Raw genomic sequence first — 15902 nt, forward strand, 5'->3', positions numbered from 1 at the left:
CCCTTCATAGTACAAACTAGGTCTTCAAGAACAAGATCCTCAAAATACAGGCACAGCTATGCAAAATCACTCTATACACTGTTAACTAAAACATCTCACTGCTGCAATTCTACATTAACTTTATCCTGTGCCATCACCAAGAATTTTAACTTTAAGCAACATTCAGGATGTTCCTACCGTATAATCGTAAGGGATATGATTGAGGTTACATCTGAATGGTCTAGTGGTTTTCCCTACTTTCTTCAATTTAAGTCTGAATCTCGCAATAAGGAGTTCTAGATCTGAGCCACAGTCAGCTCCTGGTCTTATTTTTGCTGACTGTGTAGAGCTTCTCCATCTTCGGCTGCAATGAATATAATCAATCTGATTTTGGTATTCACCATTTGGTGATGTCCATGTGTAGAGTCTTCTCTTGTGTTATTGGAAGAGGGTGTTTGCTGTGATCAGTGCCTTCTCTTGGCAAAACTCTTGTTAGCCTTTGCCCTGCTTTATTTTGTACTCCAAGGCCAAACTTGATGTTACTCCAGGTATCTCTTGACTTCCTACTTCAAGGAGCATGTCAAGGCTGTATATTGTCATGCTGCTTATTTTAACTTATTTGCAGAGTACATCATGTGAAATGCCAGGCTGGATGAAGCACAAGCTGGAATCAAGATTGCCAGGAGAAATATCAATAACCTCAGATAGGCAGATGACATCACTCTTATGGCAGAAAGTGAAGAGGAACTAAAGAGCCTCTTGATGAAAGTGAAAGAGGAGAGTGAAAAAGCTGGCCTAAAACCCAACATTCAAAAAACTAAGATCATGGCATCTGGTCCCATCACTTCAGAGCAAATAGATGCGGAAACAATGGAAACAGTGAGAGACTTTATTTTCTTGTGCTCCAGTATCATTGCAGATGGTGACTGCAGCCATGAAATTAAAAGACACTTGCTCCTTGGAAGAGGAGCTATGACAAACCTAGACAGTAAATTAAAAAGCAGACACATCACTTTGCCTACAAAAGTCCATATAGCCAAAGCTATGGTTTTTCCAGTAGTCACATATAGATGTGAGAGTTGGACCATAAAGAAGGCTGAGACTGAAGAATTGATGTTTTCTAACTTTTATGTTGGAGAAGACTCTTGAGAGTCCCTCGGAGAGAAAGGAGATTAAACCAGTGAATCCTAAAGGAAATCAACCGGGAATATTCAAGCTCCAATACTTTGACCACCTGATGCGAAGAACTGACTCATTGTAAAAGACCCTGATGTTGGGAAAGATTGAGGGCAAGAGGAGAAGCCAGTGACAGAGGATGAGATGGTTGGATGGCATCATTGTCTCAATGGACATGAATTTGAACAAACTCTGGGAGACAGTGAAGAACAGGGAAGCCTGGCATGCTGCAGTTCATGGGGTTGCAATGAGTTGGACACAACTGAGTGACTGAACAACAACAACTCTCTTACTGACATCATGAGGATCTTTAGTTTTCTGATTCCTCTCCTTTTCCAACTCTATTGATCCCCTTTCAATATCTGACTTCTTTACCACCCAGTTCAGATCCCAGTGATCTCACTTCTATCACTCACCTTCTGACAACCTTAATTAACCCTACCCTTTCAACTCTTTTAGCACCCTGCAACCTGCAATCTGGGCTCATCCACTCGTCTATGTTTTATACTTCTTCACCCAAGCAGGATGGATGATACTGGTGGAAAAAAAAATCACAAGATATAGGAACTAGTACTTGCACTAATATAGGAATCTAGGGCTTTCCAGGTGGCACTAGAGGTAAAGAACCCACCTGCCAATGCAGGAGATGTATTAAGAGACTCGAGTTCAGTCCCTGGGTAGGGAAGATCCTCTGGAGGAAAGAACGGCAACCCACTCTGGTATTCTTGCCTAAAGAATCCCATGGACAGAGGGTCCTGGAGGGTTATAGGGTCACAAAGAGTTGGATATGACTGAAGTGACTTAGCATGCACATAATCACACAGTATTAGCTATACTTTCAAATCTTATACATCGTCTCTCAGCTTCTTTTATTTCTTTTAAGGACTGTTACAAACTTTTACTTGTTTTTTAAGCTCTTCTCCTTGGTTCCAAAAACCAGCTCTGCTAACTTCCCATTTCACAGAGAAAGAAGATGCTATCAGAAATAAACTTTCCTCAACTTGTCCTCCACAGCACTTTCCTCCCAAATGGAAAAGCATCCGTTTCTACTCCTACCACTACATCTCTCTCTCTTTTGCCCTCCTTCCAGTTAATGCAGATTAGTCTTTGGGACTCAACCACTTCTTTTCGCCTCAGGGGTTGTGTTGCCTCAATTATCTCTTTTAGTTCTTGGCCTACAGATTGGAACAAGTCATAGCCACTTACAACAAAAAAACTCCCTTGGCTCTGATCCTCTGCTACCTGCCACTCTATCTTTTCCTTCTCTTCATAGAAAACTTGAGGTCGGCACTCCCTTGCTGCTTCTCTTTGTTGTTGTTTTTGTTGGTTTTAAAAGACCCATCTATTTTGTAATCCATCAGAACTTCGACCACTGAAAGGTGACCACTAGATTTGGAAATTAAGAAGATCCTGATCACTTAGCAAAGCAGTTTAGATGTTATGGTGGTGGTCTCAGTATCACAATAAACTGTGGAAAATTCTGAAAGAGATGGGAATACCAGACCATCTGACCTGTCTCTTGAGAAACCTGTATGCAGGTCAGGAAGCAACAGTTAGAACTGGACATGGAACAACAGACTGGTTCCAAATAGGAAAAGGAGTACGTCAAGGCTGTATAATGTCACCCTGCTTATTTAACTTATATGCAGAGTACATCATGAGAAACACTGCGCTTGAAGAAACACAAGCTGGAATCAAGATTGTCGGAAGAAATATCAATAACCTCAGATATGCAGATGACACCACACTTATGGCAGAAAGTGAAGAAGAACTGAAGAGCCTCTTGATGAAAGTGAAAGAGGAGAGTGAAAAAGTTGGCTTAAAGCTCAACATTCAGAAAACTAAGATCATGGCATCTGGTCCCATCACTTCATGGGAAATAGATGGGGAAACAGTATAAACGGTGGCTGACTTTATTTTTCTGGGCTCCAAAATCACTGCAGATGGTGATTGCAGCCATGAAATTAAAAGACGCTTACTCTTTGGAAGGAAAGTTATGACCAACCTAGACAGCATATTAAAAAGCAGAGACATTACTTTTCCAACAAAGGTCTGTCTAGTCAAGGCTATGGTTTTTCCAGTGGTCACGTATGGATGTGAGAGTTGGACTATAAAGCTGAGCGCCGAAGAATTGATGTTTTTGAACTGTGGTGTTGGAGAAGACCCTTGAGAGCCCCTTGGACTGCAAGGAGATCCAACCAGTCCATCCTAAAGGAGATCAGTCCTGAATATTCATTGGAAGGACTGATGCTGAAGCTGAAACTCCAATACTTAGGCCACCTGATGCGAAGAGCTGACTCATTTGAAAAGACCCTGATGCTGGGAAAGATTGAGGGCAGGAGGAGAAGGGGACGACAGAGGATGAGATGGTTGGATGGCATCACTGACTCAATGGACATGGGTTTGGATGGACTCTGGGAGTTGGTGATGGACAAGGAGGCCTGGCGTGTTGTGGTTCATGGGGTGGCAAAGAGTCGGACACGACTGAGCAACTGAACTGAACTGAAGGACTCTCTGGGGAAGCTCTTTTCTTTCTTTTTTTTTTTATTATACTAGTCTTTCCTGTCCCCCTCCTAATTCTTGTAGAATCCTTGTGGGCCCTTCTACCTATTTTAAAAATATTAATGTTCTCTAAGGTTTCACCCTTAGATCTCTTTTCTCACTGTATGTACTCTGCCTTGAATAGTGTGACTTTTTTGAATGCAGCTTGAACTATCACCTCTTTATCAGTGCAACACCCATATACAGAGAATGTTTTTTTTCTGGTATGAAATAGGACTTAAAGTCAGCACAAAAGACAAAAATAGAGTTAAAATTACCTTTGAAAAGTCCCCTAAAATACTGTATACATGATTTTAAATGTATATACTATCAATCAAGAAATCCTACACAGCCAGTTTTCCTCTGCTTTTGGAACAGAAGGTTGTTTCTTGAGTTGAGCACCAGATGAAGTTGTTGGCTTGCGTTTAAGGGGCCATGTTATAAGAAAAATATGTTTTGTTTTTTTGCCAAGCACATATAGTAGAGTTAATATGTTAAGTAAGTGTAGGAGATAAATCCACTGTATATATTTTCAGCCTGACTTCTTTCATGAGTTCCAGGCTTATATAGCAAACTACCTACTAAATATCACCTTTTTGATATCCCAATCCAGATTCTTTAGTTAGATTTCTGAAAGATGAAGAAATGAGGTAACTCACATTCAACTTAGCCAGGACATTATTATTATTTTTTGCTGCACTGTGCGGCATGTGAGATCTTATTTCCCTGACTAGGGTTTGAAACTATACCCCCAGCATTGGGAACAAGGAGCCTTAACCACTGGACCACCAGGGAAGTTCCAGCAAAGGCATTTACTGAAATGATATAGTGATGTGACAAGTGTCTAGCTCACATGTGGAGTGCTTTCCTATCATCTGTGTTGATGTTTTTATTCCAGGTAGGTGTCCTTTAGCACTGTACAGCTGCCAGAAGCCAATCTGCTTGCCACAGCTTGGTGAAATCTCTAGGTCAAGCATCACACAGGCCAGTAACCTCTGGCTGAACAGCTCTATTGAGACTAGTGAATTCATAAGCATCTATGAAGGCATTTCCATTTCTTTACTGGTCCTTTCAAGTGCTGTGTCTCACCCATTGACCGTCACAGCACCTTGAAGACCACCCTCATAAAGCCATCATGCACCCAAACGAAATGCCAGCATTTCCCCATTAACTGGACTGAACATCTATTACAAGCTGTACATATTAAGAGCCAGTTTTAGAGACAAGTGTATATATAGGGCAATAAGCATCACCTCCTCAAAAGAGAACACTCCTACACTTTTGATAGGAATGTAAATTAGAGCAGCCATTATGGAGAACAGTATGGAGGCTCCTTAAAAAACTAAAAATAGAGTTACCATATGATCCAGCAACCCACTTCTGGCCATATATCCTAAGAAAACTCTAATTCGAAAAGATACATGCACCCTCTGTTCATTGCAGCACTGTTTACAACGAAGACAAGCATGCGTTCATACTAAGTTGCTTCAGTCATGTCTGAGTCTTGCGACCCCATGGACTGCAGCCCACCGGACTCCTCTGTCCATGGGATTCTCCAGGCAAGAGACCTGGAGCGGGTTGCCATGCCCTCCTTCAGGGAATCTTCCCAACTCAGGGATTGAACCCATGTCTCTTACGTCTCCTGCACTGGCAGGCAAGTTCTTTACCACTACTGCCACCTGGGAGGCCCAGACAAGACTTGGTAGCAACCTAAATGTCTATGGACAGATGAATGAATAAAGAAGATGTGGTGTATAAATACAATGGAATATTCCTCAGTCATAAAAAAGAATGAAATATTGCCATTTGCAGCAATATGGATGAACCTAGAGATTATCATACTAAGTGAAGTAAATCAGACAAAGGCAAATATCGTATACCATTTATATGTGGAATCTAAAAAATGATAAAAATGAACTTATTTACAAAACAGAAACAGACTCAAAGACAGAAAAAGACTTATGGCTACCAAAGAGGAAGTGGAGGGAGGAGGGACAATTAAGGAGTTTGGGATTAACAGATACATAGTACTATATGTAAAATAAACAAACAACAAGAATCTACTATATGGGACAAAGCTGGCTTAAAACTCAACATTCAAAAAACAAAGATTATGGCATCCCATCCCATCACTGCATGGCAAATAGATGGGGAAACAGTGGAAACAGTGGCAGTAATGTCTCTTTAATATGCTGTCTAAGTTGGTCATAACTTTGCTTCCAAGGAGCAAGCATCTTTTAATTTCATGGCTGCAGTCACCATCTGCAGTGATTTTGGAGCCCCCCAAAATAAAGTCTCTCACTGTTTTCATTGTTTCCCCATCTATTTACCATGAAGTGATGGGACTAGATGCCATGATCTTAGCTTTCTGAACGTTGAGTTTTAAGCCAACTTTTTCACTCTTCTCTTTCACTTTCATCAAGAGGCTCTTTAGTTCTTCTTCACTTTCTGCCATAAGTGTGGTGTCATCTGCATATCTGAAGTTATTGATATTTCTCCCAGCAATCCTGATTCCAGCTTGTGCTTCATCCAGCTTGGCATTTAGCATGAGGTACTCTGCACATAAGTTAAATAAGCAAGGTGACAATATATAGCTGTGACATATTCTTTTCCTGATTTGGAACCGTCTGTTGTTCCATGTACAGTACTAACTGTTGCTTCTTGACCTGCATACAGATTTCTCAGGAGGCAGGTCAGGTGGTCTGGTATTCCCATCTCTTTCAGAATTTTCCACAGTTTCTTGTGATCCACACAGTCAAAGGCTTTGGCATAGTCAATAGAGCAGAAGTAGACGTTTTTCTGGACTCTCTTGCTATGGTCCATCGGATGTTGGCAATTTGATCTCTGGTTCCTCTGCCTTTTCTAAATCCAGCTTATACATCTGCAAGTTCTCTGGTCATGTACTGTTGTCAGCTTGAAGGATTTTGAGCATGACCTTGCTAGCATGTGAGATGAGTGCAATTGTGCAGTAGTTTGAACATTCTTTGGCATCGCCCTTCTTTGGGATTATAATGAAAACTGACCTTTCCCAGTCCTGTGGCCACTGCTGCATTTTCCAAACTTGCTGGCATATTGAGTGCAGCACTTTCACAGCATCATCTTTTAGGATTTGAAATAGCTCAGCTGAAATTCCATCACCTCCACTAGCTTTGTTCATAGTGATGCTTCCTAAGGCTCAGTTGACTTCACACTCAAGGATGTCTGGTTCTAGGTGAGTGATCACACCACTGTGGTTTCCAGGTCATGAAGTGCTTTTTTGTATAGTTCTTCTTTGTATTCTTGCCACTTGCTTTTAATATCTACTGCTTCTGTTAGGTCCATACCGTTTCTGTTCTTTATCATTCCCATCTTTGCTAGGAGGATTATTCCAACTATTTTGAGGAAAGGACAGGTATTTCCAGGAATTGGGCCTTTGCCCCCTTTTTGGTCATTGATGGTCATTGATTGGAAGTGTCATGGCACTTATGGGTGTGTTATTTAGCTTGTTGATGTGTTGTGGGTGTTTGTGTGCTCAGTCATGTCTGACTCTTTGAGACCCCATGGACTATAGATCACCAGGCTCCTCTGTCCATGGAATTTTCCAGGCAAGAAATATTGGAGCGATTTGCCGTTTCCTTCTCCGGGGGATCTTTCTGACCCAGGGATCGCAGCTGAGTGTCTTGGGTCTCCTATATTGAGTCCAGCCAGACTCTTTACCACTTATGCCACCTGGGAAGTGTTGATGTGTTACAGTGAACATATACATATTCAGATAGTTAGATGGCATCACTGACTCAAAAGAAATGAATTTGGGCAAACTCCGGGAGATAGTGGAAGACAGAAGAGCCTGGCGTGCTGCAGTCCCTGGGGTCACAAAGAGTTGGACTCAACTTAGTGATGAAGAACAACAACATGCTGAGGCTCAAGGTCTAAGGGAAGTTGACTTGTCCACCATCTTGGATCCATTTGATTATAATCAGTTTAAGTTGTGTCCTTGTGCTATGTCATTATTTTAAACTTCATGCCCAGTCCCCTTCCCTCCTATTTCCGTTTCACTGCCCAATACTCCACATATTCATCCTGCTCATCTTTGCCTCCGTCCCACAAACTCTGGCAACCACCAATCTTTCTACGTTTCTATAGTTTTGCCAATTATACTGTTTTTCCCTTCACTCTTTTAGATAATTTCTGTGTACACAGAGCTTCAAGATAAGTTTCTTATCTCTGCCATACAATCAGATTAGCTCCTCTATTTTGTGTAATTTATCTTTTCCTAAGGACCTCCTGGAAGGTGGTAGAGGAGATCTGACTCCTACAGCCTGCACCAGAGACAGTTCTTCTACCCCAGTATCCACTTTTCCCTTCTTTCTTTTAGTAAAACCATCTCACATTGTGAAGGTTTTACTGAGCCCTTGGGTACCTAGCTAGAGACTACACTTACTACTTTCTTGGTATCTTAGTGTGGCTCATAGGATATGAGCAGAAAGAATATGTACAAAAGAATTCACAGGTTAAAAGAAAACACTAAATACAGTTTGTATAATCCTATTTTGGATTCTTTATTTTTTTTTTCCATTTTATGTGTCTCAGCAAAACAAATAAACAAAACGGCAGAAGACTCAATTTCTGTAAGGTTCTATGGGGAACATGGACATTTAAAGTGTAATGAACAAACAGAAGCCTGTGAGGATGAAAAAAACCATGGTCAGGAAGCTGGAAGGAGAATCAGGGGATTGTGGTCTTATGGAAGCTAAGGGAAGCAAGACTTTTTAGGAATGATCAACATGTCCAAATGAAACAGACAAATCAACATGTCCATATGAAACAGACAAATTCAATAAAATAAGGGATGAAAATGACCAATGATTCATAGATCATTACTTTAAGTCTTGAGTTTATATCTATAAAATGGGTACCTCATGTGGTTATTATGAGATTAAGCTAAACACAAGCTTCTTGGGACTCCCCTGGTGGTCCAGTGGCTAAGACTCTATGCTATTAATGCAAGGGGCCTGGGTTTGATCTCTGGTCAGGGAATTAGATCCCATATGACAAAAATAAAGACCCCACACACCACAAGGAAGATTGGAGATGTCATGTGCCACAACTAAGACCTGGTGCAGCCAAATAAATAAATAAATAAAATAAATAAAAATAGAATATTAAAAAAAAAAGCTTCTGGTTTGTGGTAGGTACTCAATAAATTTTATACTTTCCTTTCTCTCCTTTTGTGATTAATTCATATTTTTATTCAAATACTAATTACTCGTGAGGAGCCCTGCTGAAGGCTGAGGATGCACTAACGACAGACTCTGCACTAAAGTACTCTACAGAGTACAGACTTCCAGTATCATCTTTTGCCATGAGTGATACGATGAGAGGAAGTATATGGAAGTTACCTGATTTACTTTAGTTTGTTTGGTTTTGGTAAGCCAGCTATGCATTTATAGCATCACTAACTCAATGGACATGTTTGAGCAAACTCCAGGAGATAGTGAAGGACAGGGAAGCCTGGTGTGTGCTACCATTCTTGGGGTCAACTAAGAGTCAGACACGACTTTACGACTGAACAACAACAAGGTTAATTATAAAACTTAAAACCATCTCAAATTAAAAAAAATTGTTAATATGATGTGGGGGTGTTGATGCATGAAAAGACTTTCTAATTAGTGAATACAATGTAAAGGAATGTATTCTCATCTTTGTATTAAAGATTTATGTTTTTAAGGCTGCTCTTGACTTCTGAAATGGCACACTCTGTGGAGTATGTCTCTTTCTAAATAATTCCACTTATCTATCACTACGTCTCTCACTGATTCTTTGTGATGAGACATCAAGAACCTGAGCTTCATTAATTCCCAAAACCAGTAACTGCTTGGATCTGCTCTTTGGGTTTCACGGAAGGTCTAGGAGACAAAAGCCTTTTTCTACAAAAAATAACTGGGGGAAACGCTTCCTCCTGAAACTCAGGAGCAATTGGTTTGCAACAGAGGGAAGGGCAGGGATATGATTCTGGGTCACCAGCCTTATTTCAATATTACAGTAAAAGTATTCGTCTGGCAAAAAAATAAAATTTATGTTTTTAAAATAACTGGGTAAAGTTGGAGACATCCACCAGCTGAAATTCTCTCACTGCCCCATGCTTTTCAAAAAAGCAAGTAGGATAATTTTAATTGGCAATTATCCAATTAATTTATATCTACAGTTGCTCCAACATGTTAGGACATTCATCTTTACTACTGGTATCTTCTTTAAAATTGAGTTTTAAGCTATTTTACACACAGTAAAATCTCTTTTAAGAGTTTTGGCAAACGAAGGTAAAGTTCTATTACCCCTCAAAATTTCTTCAAGCCCCTTTTTAGTCATTCCCTTCCTCTGATTACCACTGATCAGGGTTGTCCCTTTTTGGCTCAGATGGTAAAGAATCTGTCTGCGATGTGAGACACCTGGCTTAGATTCCTGGGTCACGAAGATATCCTGGAGAAGGGAACGGCTACCCATGCCAGTATTCTTGCCTGGAGAATTCCATGGACAGAGGGGCCTGACGGGCTATAGTCCATGGCGTGCAAAAAGTCGGACACGACTGATTGATACATACACACACAAACATATAAAGTACTTTGAAATAATTATAAACTCACAGGAAATTGTAAAAATAGTACATAGAGTTCGGAGCATCCAACACCTAACTTTCTCCAGTGGTGACATCTTACATAACTGTGGTACAAAGATCAATACCATGCTCTCTATGTTTGAAGGCAGGTTTTCCTTTCACTTCTTTGCCTGTGTTTACTCATTCCTTTTGACACAAATTTAATTCTGTCGTGTTAAAAGCAGCAGATGCTAGTTTTCCCTCAGATGTCTGCCGTTGCATTTTCAGTATTTCAGTTGGATCACCCCTGTTACTTCCTGCATTTTCTCTAGTCTTTTTTTTATTCCACCACCCCGCGCCCCAATTTAATTCTGCAGCTAGTTTTTTTCCCCTTGAGCTTTGTGCCAGACGGTACTATTGTCAATTCTCCAGTCCCTAACTTCTATATAGGTCCGTAAGTTTTAAAGGTGATCGGGCTAGTGCTTAATTGTGCTCAAAGTAGTTTTGCAGTGTGTGTTTTGAGAGCCGGCACGGTTCTCCAACCTCTGAGAACACTCTAGGCGCACTGAATGGTTCAGCTCCGTTCTTGCCCTACCTTTCTCCACTGGGCATCCTTTTATTTTCTAGATATTTCGTTGCTTGTGGGAGGAGAGTATGCAGAGACTCTTGAAGTAGCTGACAACCCCTCCCCTTTCTCAATGCGCCTCCTTTGTGCCGCGCTGAGGGAACCCGCCGTCGCCCTGGGGTTCTGGAGGCCGGTGAGGTGCGGGGCGGAGCCTCGGCGGCGGCCGTTGGAAGCCCCAGGGAGGTCACGCCCCCAGGCTCGGTTCCGACGCACGCGGCCCACGACGTCAGCGGCCGGCGCGAGCCAAGTCCCGGGGTGCGCGGGAGATACAGTGCGCATGCTCCCTGAGGCGCCTCAGGCGACGGCCGCTGAGGGCAGGCTAGGGCTCTTTCAGTGGTGGGCGTCCCTGCTGGCTGGTTCTGCTCCTCTGCTGCAGCCCCGCTTGCCCCTGGGGACCCATTGCTCCGCTCCTCGCGATCGCAGGCTGGGCGGTGGGTCCCTCACCCCAGCTCCCCTCCCCCAACTCCGTCGCCCCGCCCCCGCTGGGCTGGGCTGCCGGGTCTGGGGCCGAGCGGAGCGGGGTGAGTATTCCCACAGCTTTTGCCGGCAGTCTCTTCCCCGCTCTCAAGCTCGCACGGGCGTCAAACAACTCCTGAGATAGGGGGGAAGGGAGGACTGGGGTGGGCGGAAAACAGCCCAGCCCTGAACAAAAGGGCGGGGACGCGGGTCTCCTGCCAGTGAAATGCAGGCCAGGTCGCTCTGGAACCGCGGCGCGGGGACGAGCTGCTGCCGGTGTGGACCCCACTCCTGGGCCACTATCGTGACCTCACCTTCCGCTTAGGTAGTTCCTACCCCGGGTTTAAAGCCAGTCGCCATTTAGAATGTCTTTGCCTCCAATCTTGAAACAAAGGATATTAATGTACTGGGATTCCATTAGTCAAGTAGTATTTAACCTGAAGGAATTGTTATTCTTTAAGTAATAGGAATTTTTCTTCCAAATAACCTGTCTAGTCATAGTATCTTGAAATGATGACTGCGGGATGGGCAGGATAAAGGAATGTTACTTACCTGATTTATAGAGCCAAACTTTTATGATGGTAAAAGTTGTAAACATCCTCCAAAAGGCAAAAGGATTGCTACACTGTCTTTTCAAAGTAGAGCCTTGTCTAATAGGCCCACCTGTTAGAGACTCAATTATCTAGGGAACTATACTTTTGCTTGACATAGTGTTGATTAGGGCCCAGGCTTTGCAGTTACATTTTTTTTTTTTTTGTCTAATGGAGATGCAAATTATTTCTGACTGGGAGAAAAAAAATTACGCTGAAGGTTATAGTTTTATTGCCCTATTTCCTTTTAAAAATAATTTTTACCATTCAGCTTGTTACTTCATTATGAATTCAGTAAATCTTTGCCACAGGCCCACTTTATATGAATTGTGTTTATAACGTTTCAAAAATTACACTTTGACAATGACCTCACTCTTTAGTAGTAAAAGCTTACTTTATACTTTAAAGAATTGGAAAGCATAGGCCCTGAGTAGTACTCCACCTATTCTTCCTGCTTCTGAAGGGTCAAATATGGACAAGAGAGGACATTTACAAAATGAGCTTTTGAAAGTTTCTGAGAATGATAAGCAACCCCTTAGGAAAAACAAGTAGGTTAAAGTTTATATAAGTAATTTCCTTAAGGCCAGGCTTGATTTAATTATTGATATCTTTGAAGCCTAGAGATGTGTTAGGGACCCTAGAGGCAGTGTTTGAGACATAAACATTGTTAGGGAACCCTAATAACAACAAAATGCCCTAGAGATTGTTTGGTGATTAACAAGTGTCTTCAGGGGCCACATTTCTGGGTATAAAACAACTGGAAAGTAGGTGAATGGAGAATAAATCCTACCTAAAAGCATTCAAATTAGGGAGAGGTTGCTGAAAATTATGCAGAACCCGAGGGTCCTCTAATGTAACTGGCACCCCAGGCCTTAAAATGCTTGATCGTGTAGGTTTACAGGACCCAGAAAGAATATTTACAAATATGAATTTAGCTTCAAAGGTAGGGTTAGTTCATATCACTGTTGTATAATAGCTTTTGGAGAAAAACTTTAATCATCTCTTTTGAGTTCAAAAATTTATAGTTTCCTTTTGTTTACTGTTTCAAATAGAATCTCTCTAGAGTTTTAAGTAGATTTAGAACCTGCAACCCCCCACCCCCACACTCACACACACATACAAACACCCCAGTATTCCAGTATTTCTGAATCTACATTCTCTGCTTAGGCTCTTTACCTGTCTACTCTGCCTCATTTCAGCCTGTTCCTAGGTTCACTGCCTGCCCCCCAACCCCTCATCATCTTCATCATTTTTTTGTAGTAGCTCTGCCTTTCAGTATCCTTTTATAATTCAAGGATTAACCTGAAATGTAATTACTCTAGAGCAGAAGCTCTGATTCCACACTGACTGCCTTAGGTCAAATCGCCACATTTAACAACGGGTACCTTGGACAAGTTACTTAACCTCTGTATCCCAATTTCCTCGTCTATAAAATGGAGAAAATCATAGTGACTACCTCATAGGGTTGCTATGAGGGTGTAACAAGCTAATATGGTTTTTAATTCATAGGGTGGCTCACAGTGGAGAAGACTTAAGTGTGATCCCTGGGTCAGGAAGATCCCCTGAAGGAAATGGCAGCCCACTCCAGTATGCTTGCGTGGGAAATTCCCTGGACAGAGGAGCCTGGTGGGATTGCAAAGAGTCAGACACGACCGAGTGACTAAATAACAACAACAACAAATTGAACATAATATAAAAACATACAAAACAAAGATAAATGAAAGTCATGAAAAAATGACACGTGAATAGAAAGATGAGGTTGGGGTATATTGGGTGTGTGCGTGCTCAGTTGTGTCTGACTCTTTGTGTCCATGGAGTGGAGCAGTCTAGGCTCCTCTGTCCCTAGAGTTACTGCGGCAAGAATACTGGTGGGGGTTGCCGTTTCTTCCTCCAGATGGAGTGTATTATACTCAAATATACAGTGGTGGGATATAGACTTAAGTTCTGAGCTTCATGATGGTCATTGAAAAGAAGGAAACATCACTTGCTGAGGAAAAACACAGCTTCTTTGGATGTATTTAGTGAGTGAAATGTATATTGTGATAACAGATACGCATTCAAAAACATACAAAGAAGCCCTAGGGTTAAGTTCATCAGACTTTTTAAAGCCTAACCTGCTTCTCATTTTTTCTCAGAGAGGGCTCAGTTCAGTTCAGTCGCTCAGTCATGTCTGACTCTTTGCGACTCCATGGACTGCAGCACGCCAGGCTCCTCTGTCCGTCACCAACTCCCGGAGCTTACTCAACCTCATGTCCATCGAGTCAGTGATTCCATCCAACCATCTCATCCTCTGTCATCCCCTTCTCCTCCTGCCTTCGGTCTTTCCCAGCATCAGGGTCTCTTCCAGTGAGTCTGTTTTTCACATCAGGTGGCCAGAGTATTGGAGTTTCAGCTTCAGCTTCAGTTCTTCCAATGAATATTCAGGACTGATTTCCTTTAGGATGGACTGGTTGGATCTCCTTGCAGTCCAAGGGACTTTCAGGAGTCTTCTCCCAACACTGCAGTTCAAAAGCATCAATTCTTTGGTGCTCAGCTTTATGGCCCAACTCTCACATCCATACATGAATACAGAAAAAATCATAGCTTTGACTAGATGGACCTTTGTTGGCACAACCACCATTTTTATGGAACTGTTCCATGCATTGCAGAATGCTTATTATACTTGGTCTTTGAGCACTATATGGCAATAGCAGACTGCATCTCCACATGCCCCACCCCACCTCTTTGTTACAATCCAGTATGATCCTACTCATGTCCAAACAACCCCTTCAAGAGTGGTTCCTCCTGATGTTGGGAGCCATTGGACCATATTTGTCTTACTCTTTGCAAACTATACTTCATCTACTGGCATTTTTTTTTTTTTTTTTAAAGTTAGCATGTTCTTTCCAGGCTCTGTCTTGCTGGAGCTATTCCATCTTTTGACATACTTTTGTCTCCACCTGGTAGGCTTTTATTCAAATTTCAAAATTCAGTTCCAAGTTTTCCAGATTCCCTTTTTTTGGAGTCTTCTCTGATTTTCCCAGAAAAATTTTGACACTTCTTCCTTTGAGGACCTACACATATAGCAAGTGCTAGGATATTGTAGGTGCTGAGTGAATGAATGAAAATCTTGTAGAAATAAGAAGGCATGTTAATCTAGTCTTTAATTAAGACTTTGCAAGATGAAAATGTCCAACTGCTTTTTATTTTTTTTGCAAAAAGTAATGACACTTGGTAATATGTTTTAAAAACACATTGCTCTGTCATGAATTCAGACTCTAGACCAGTGCTGAGTCTGGAACCTCTGAAACAGTGTTGATCTTTTTGTACCATCTTATTTCTTGAATGTCTTTGGCCAAGGTCATAAGCTTTTAGTTCCTGGTTCTGGTCTAATTAGCATATGTGCTGACGAGTTTGTTCTACAAGTCTCACTATTCAAAGGCAGCAAAAGAATTTGAGTTGGTGGATGAGTTCAGATAATCATTAAAGGAATAATTTCTCTCACATGTATGCAGAGAAGTCTTGTTTTGTGTAAAAACATGATAATCTTATAAAAGTAATTTGACACCAGTATCAGAAAGGTGAAATGTCTTACAAATCTATTGTTTGAAGGGGAAAAGATCCAACTTATGAATAGGCTTAAAAGTTTAGTTGAAGAAAGGTGCTATAACGAGGTAGATATGTAAAATAAATTCATTTCAAAGTTTGAATTTTTTTAGTATTTTTACTTAGTATATACAGCATGCTTAACTCTGTTATAAGGTTATGTGTGTGTGTGTGTTAGTTGCTTAGTCGTGTCCGAATCTTTGCAACCACATGGACTGCAGCCTACCAGGCTCCCCCATCCATGGAATTTTCCAGACAAGAGTACTGGAGTGGGTTGCCATTTCCTTCTCCTATAAGATATGAAATTATAAGTCACAAGTCCTCAGCTATTTAAACATTGCTCTGTCATCTCTGGTGGAAGAGATGGCTGTGGCTACAC

General features: G+C 41.6%; 1 protein-coding gene and 1 long non-coding RNA gene across 5 annotated transcripts in view; one reads left to right on the forward strand and one right to left on the reverse strand.

The window, feature by feature from the left end:
• Nucleotides 1-11009, reverse strand: part of LOC145511143 (uncharacterized) — a 120668-nt gene extending 109659 nt beyond the window's left edge. The window contains exon 1 of the long non-coding RNA XR_014057544.1: nt 10863-11009. This is a non-coding gene — a long non-coding RNA (uncharacterized LOC145511143). The remainder of the gene's footprint in view (nt 1-10862) is intronic.
• Nucleotides 10970-15902, forward strand: part of ATG10 (autophagy related 10) — a 256590-nt gene continuing 251657 nt past the window's right edge. For 2 of the 4 annotated variants that reach the window (XM_081503877.1, XM_081503875.1), the window contains exon 1: nt 11189-11413. The gene's annotated coding sequence lies outside the window, so the exon portion shown is untranslated. Of the gene's footprint in view, nt 11031-11188; nt 11674-15902 lie in introns of those variants that run through there. The other 2 variants (XM_081503879.1, XM_081503876.1) reach the window with 2 other exon arrangements.

The sequence above is a fragment of the Giraffa tippelskirchi genome, chromosome 6, assembly GCF_054371585.1.
Source record: "Giraffa tippelskirchi isolate mGirTip1 chromosome 6, T2T-mGirTip1v1.2.pri, whole genome shotgun sequence".
Lineage (NCBI taxonomy): Eukaryota > Metazoa > Chordata > Mammalia > Artiodactyla > Giraffidae > Giraffa > Giraffa tippelskirchi.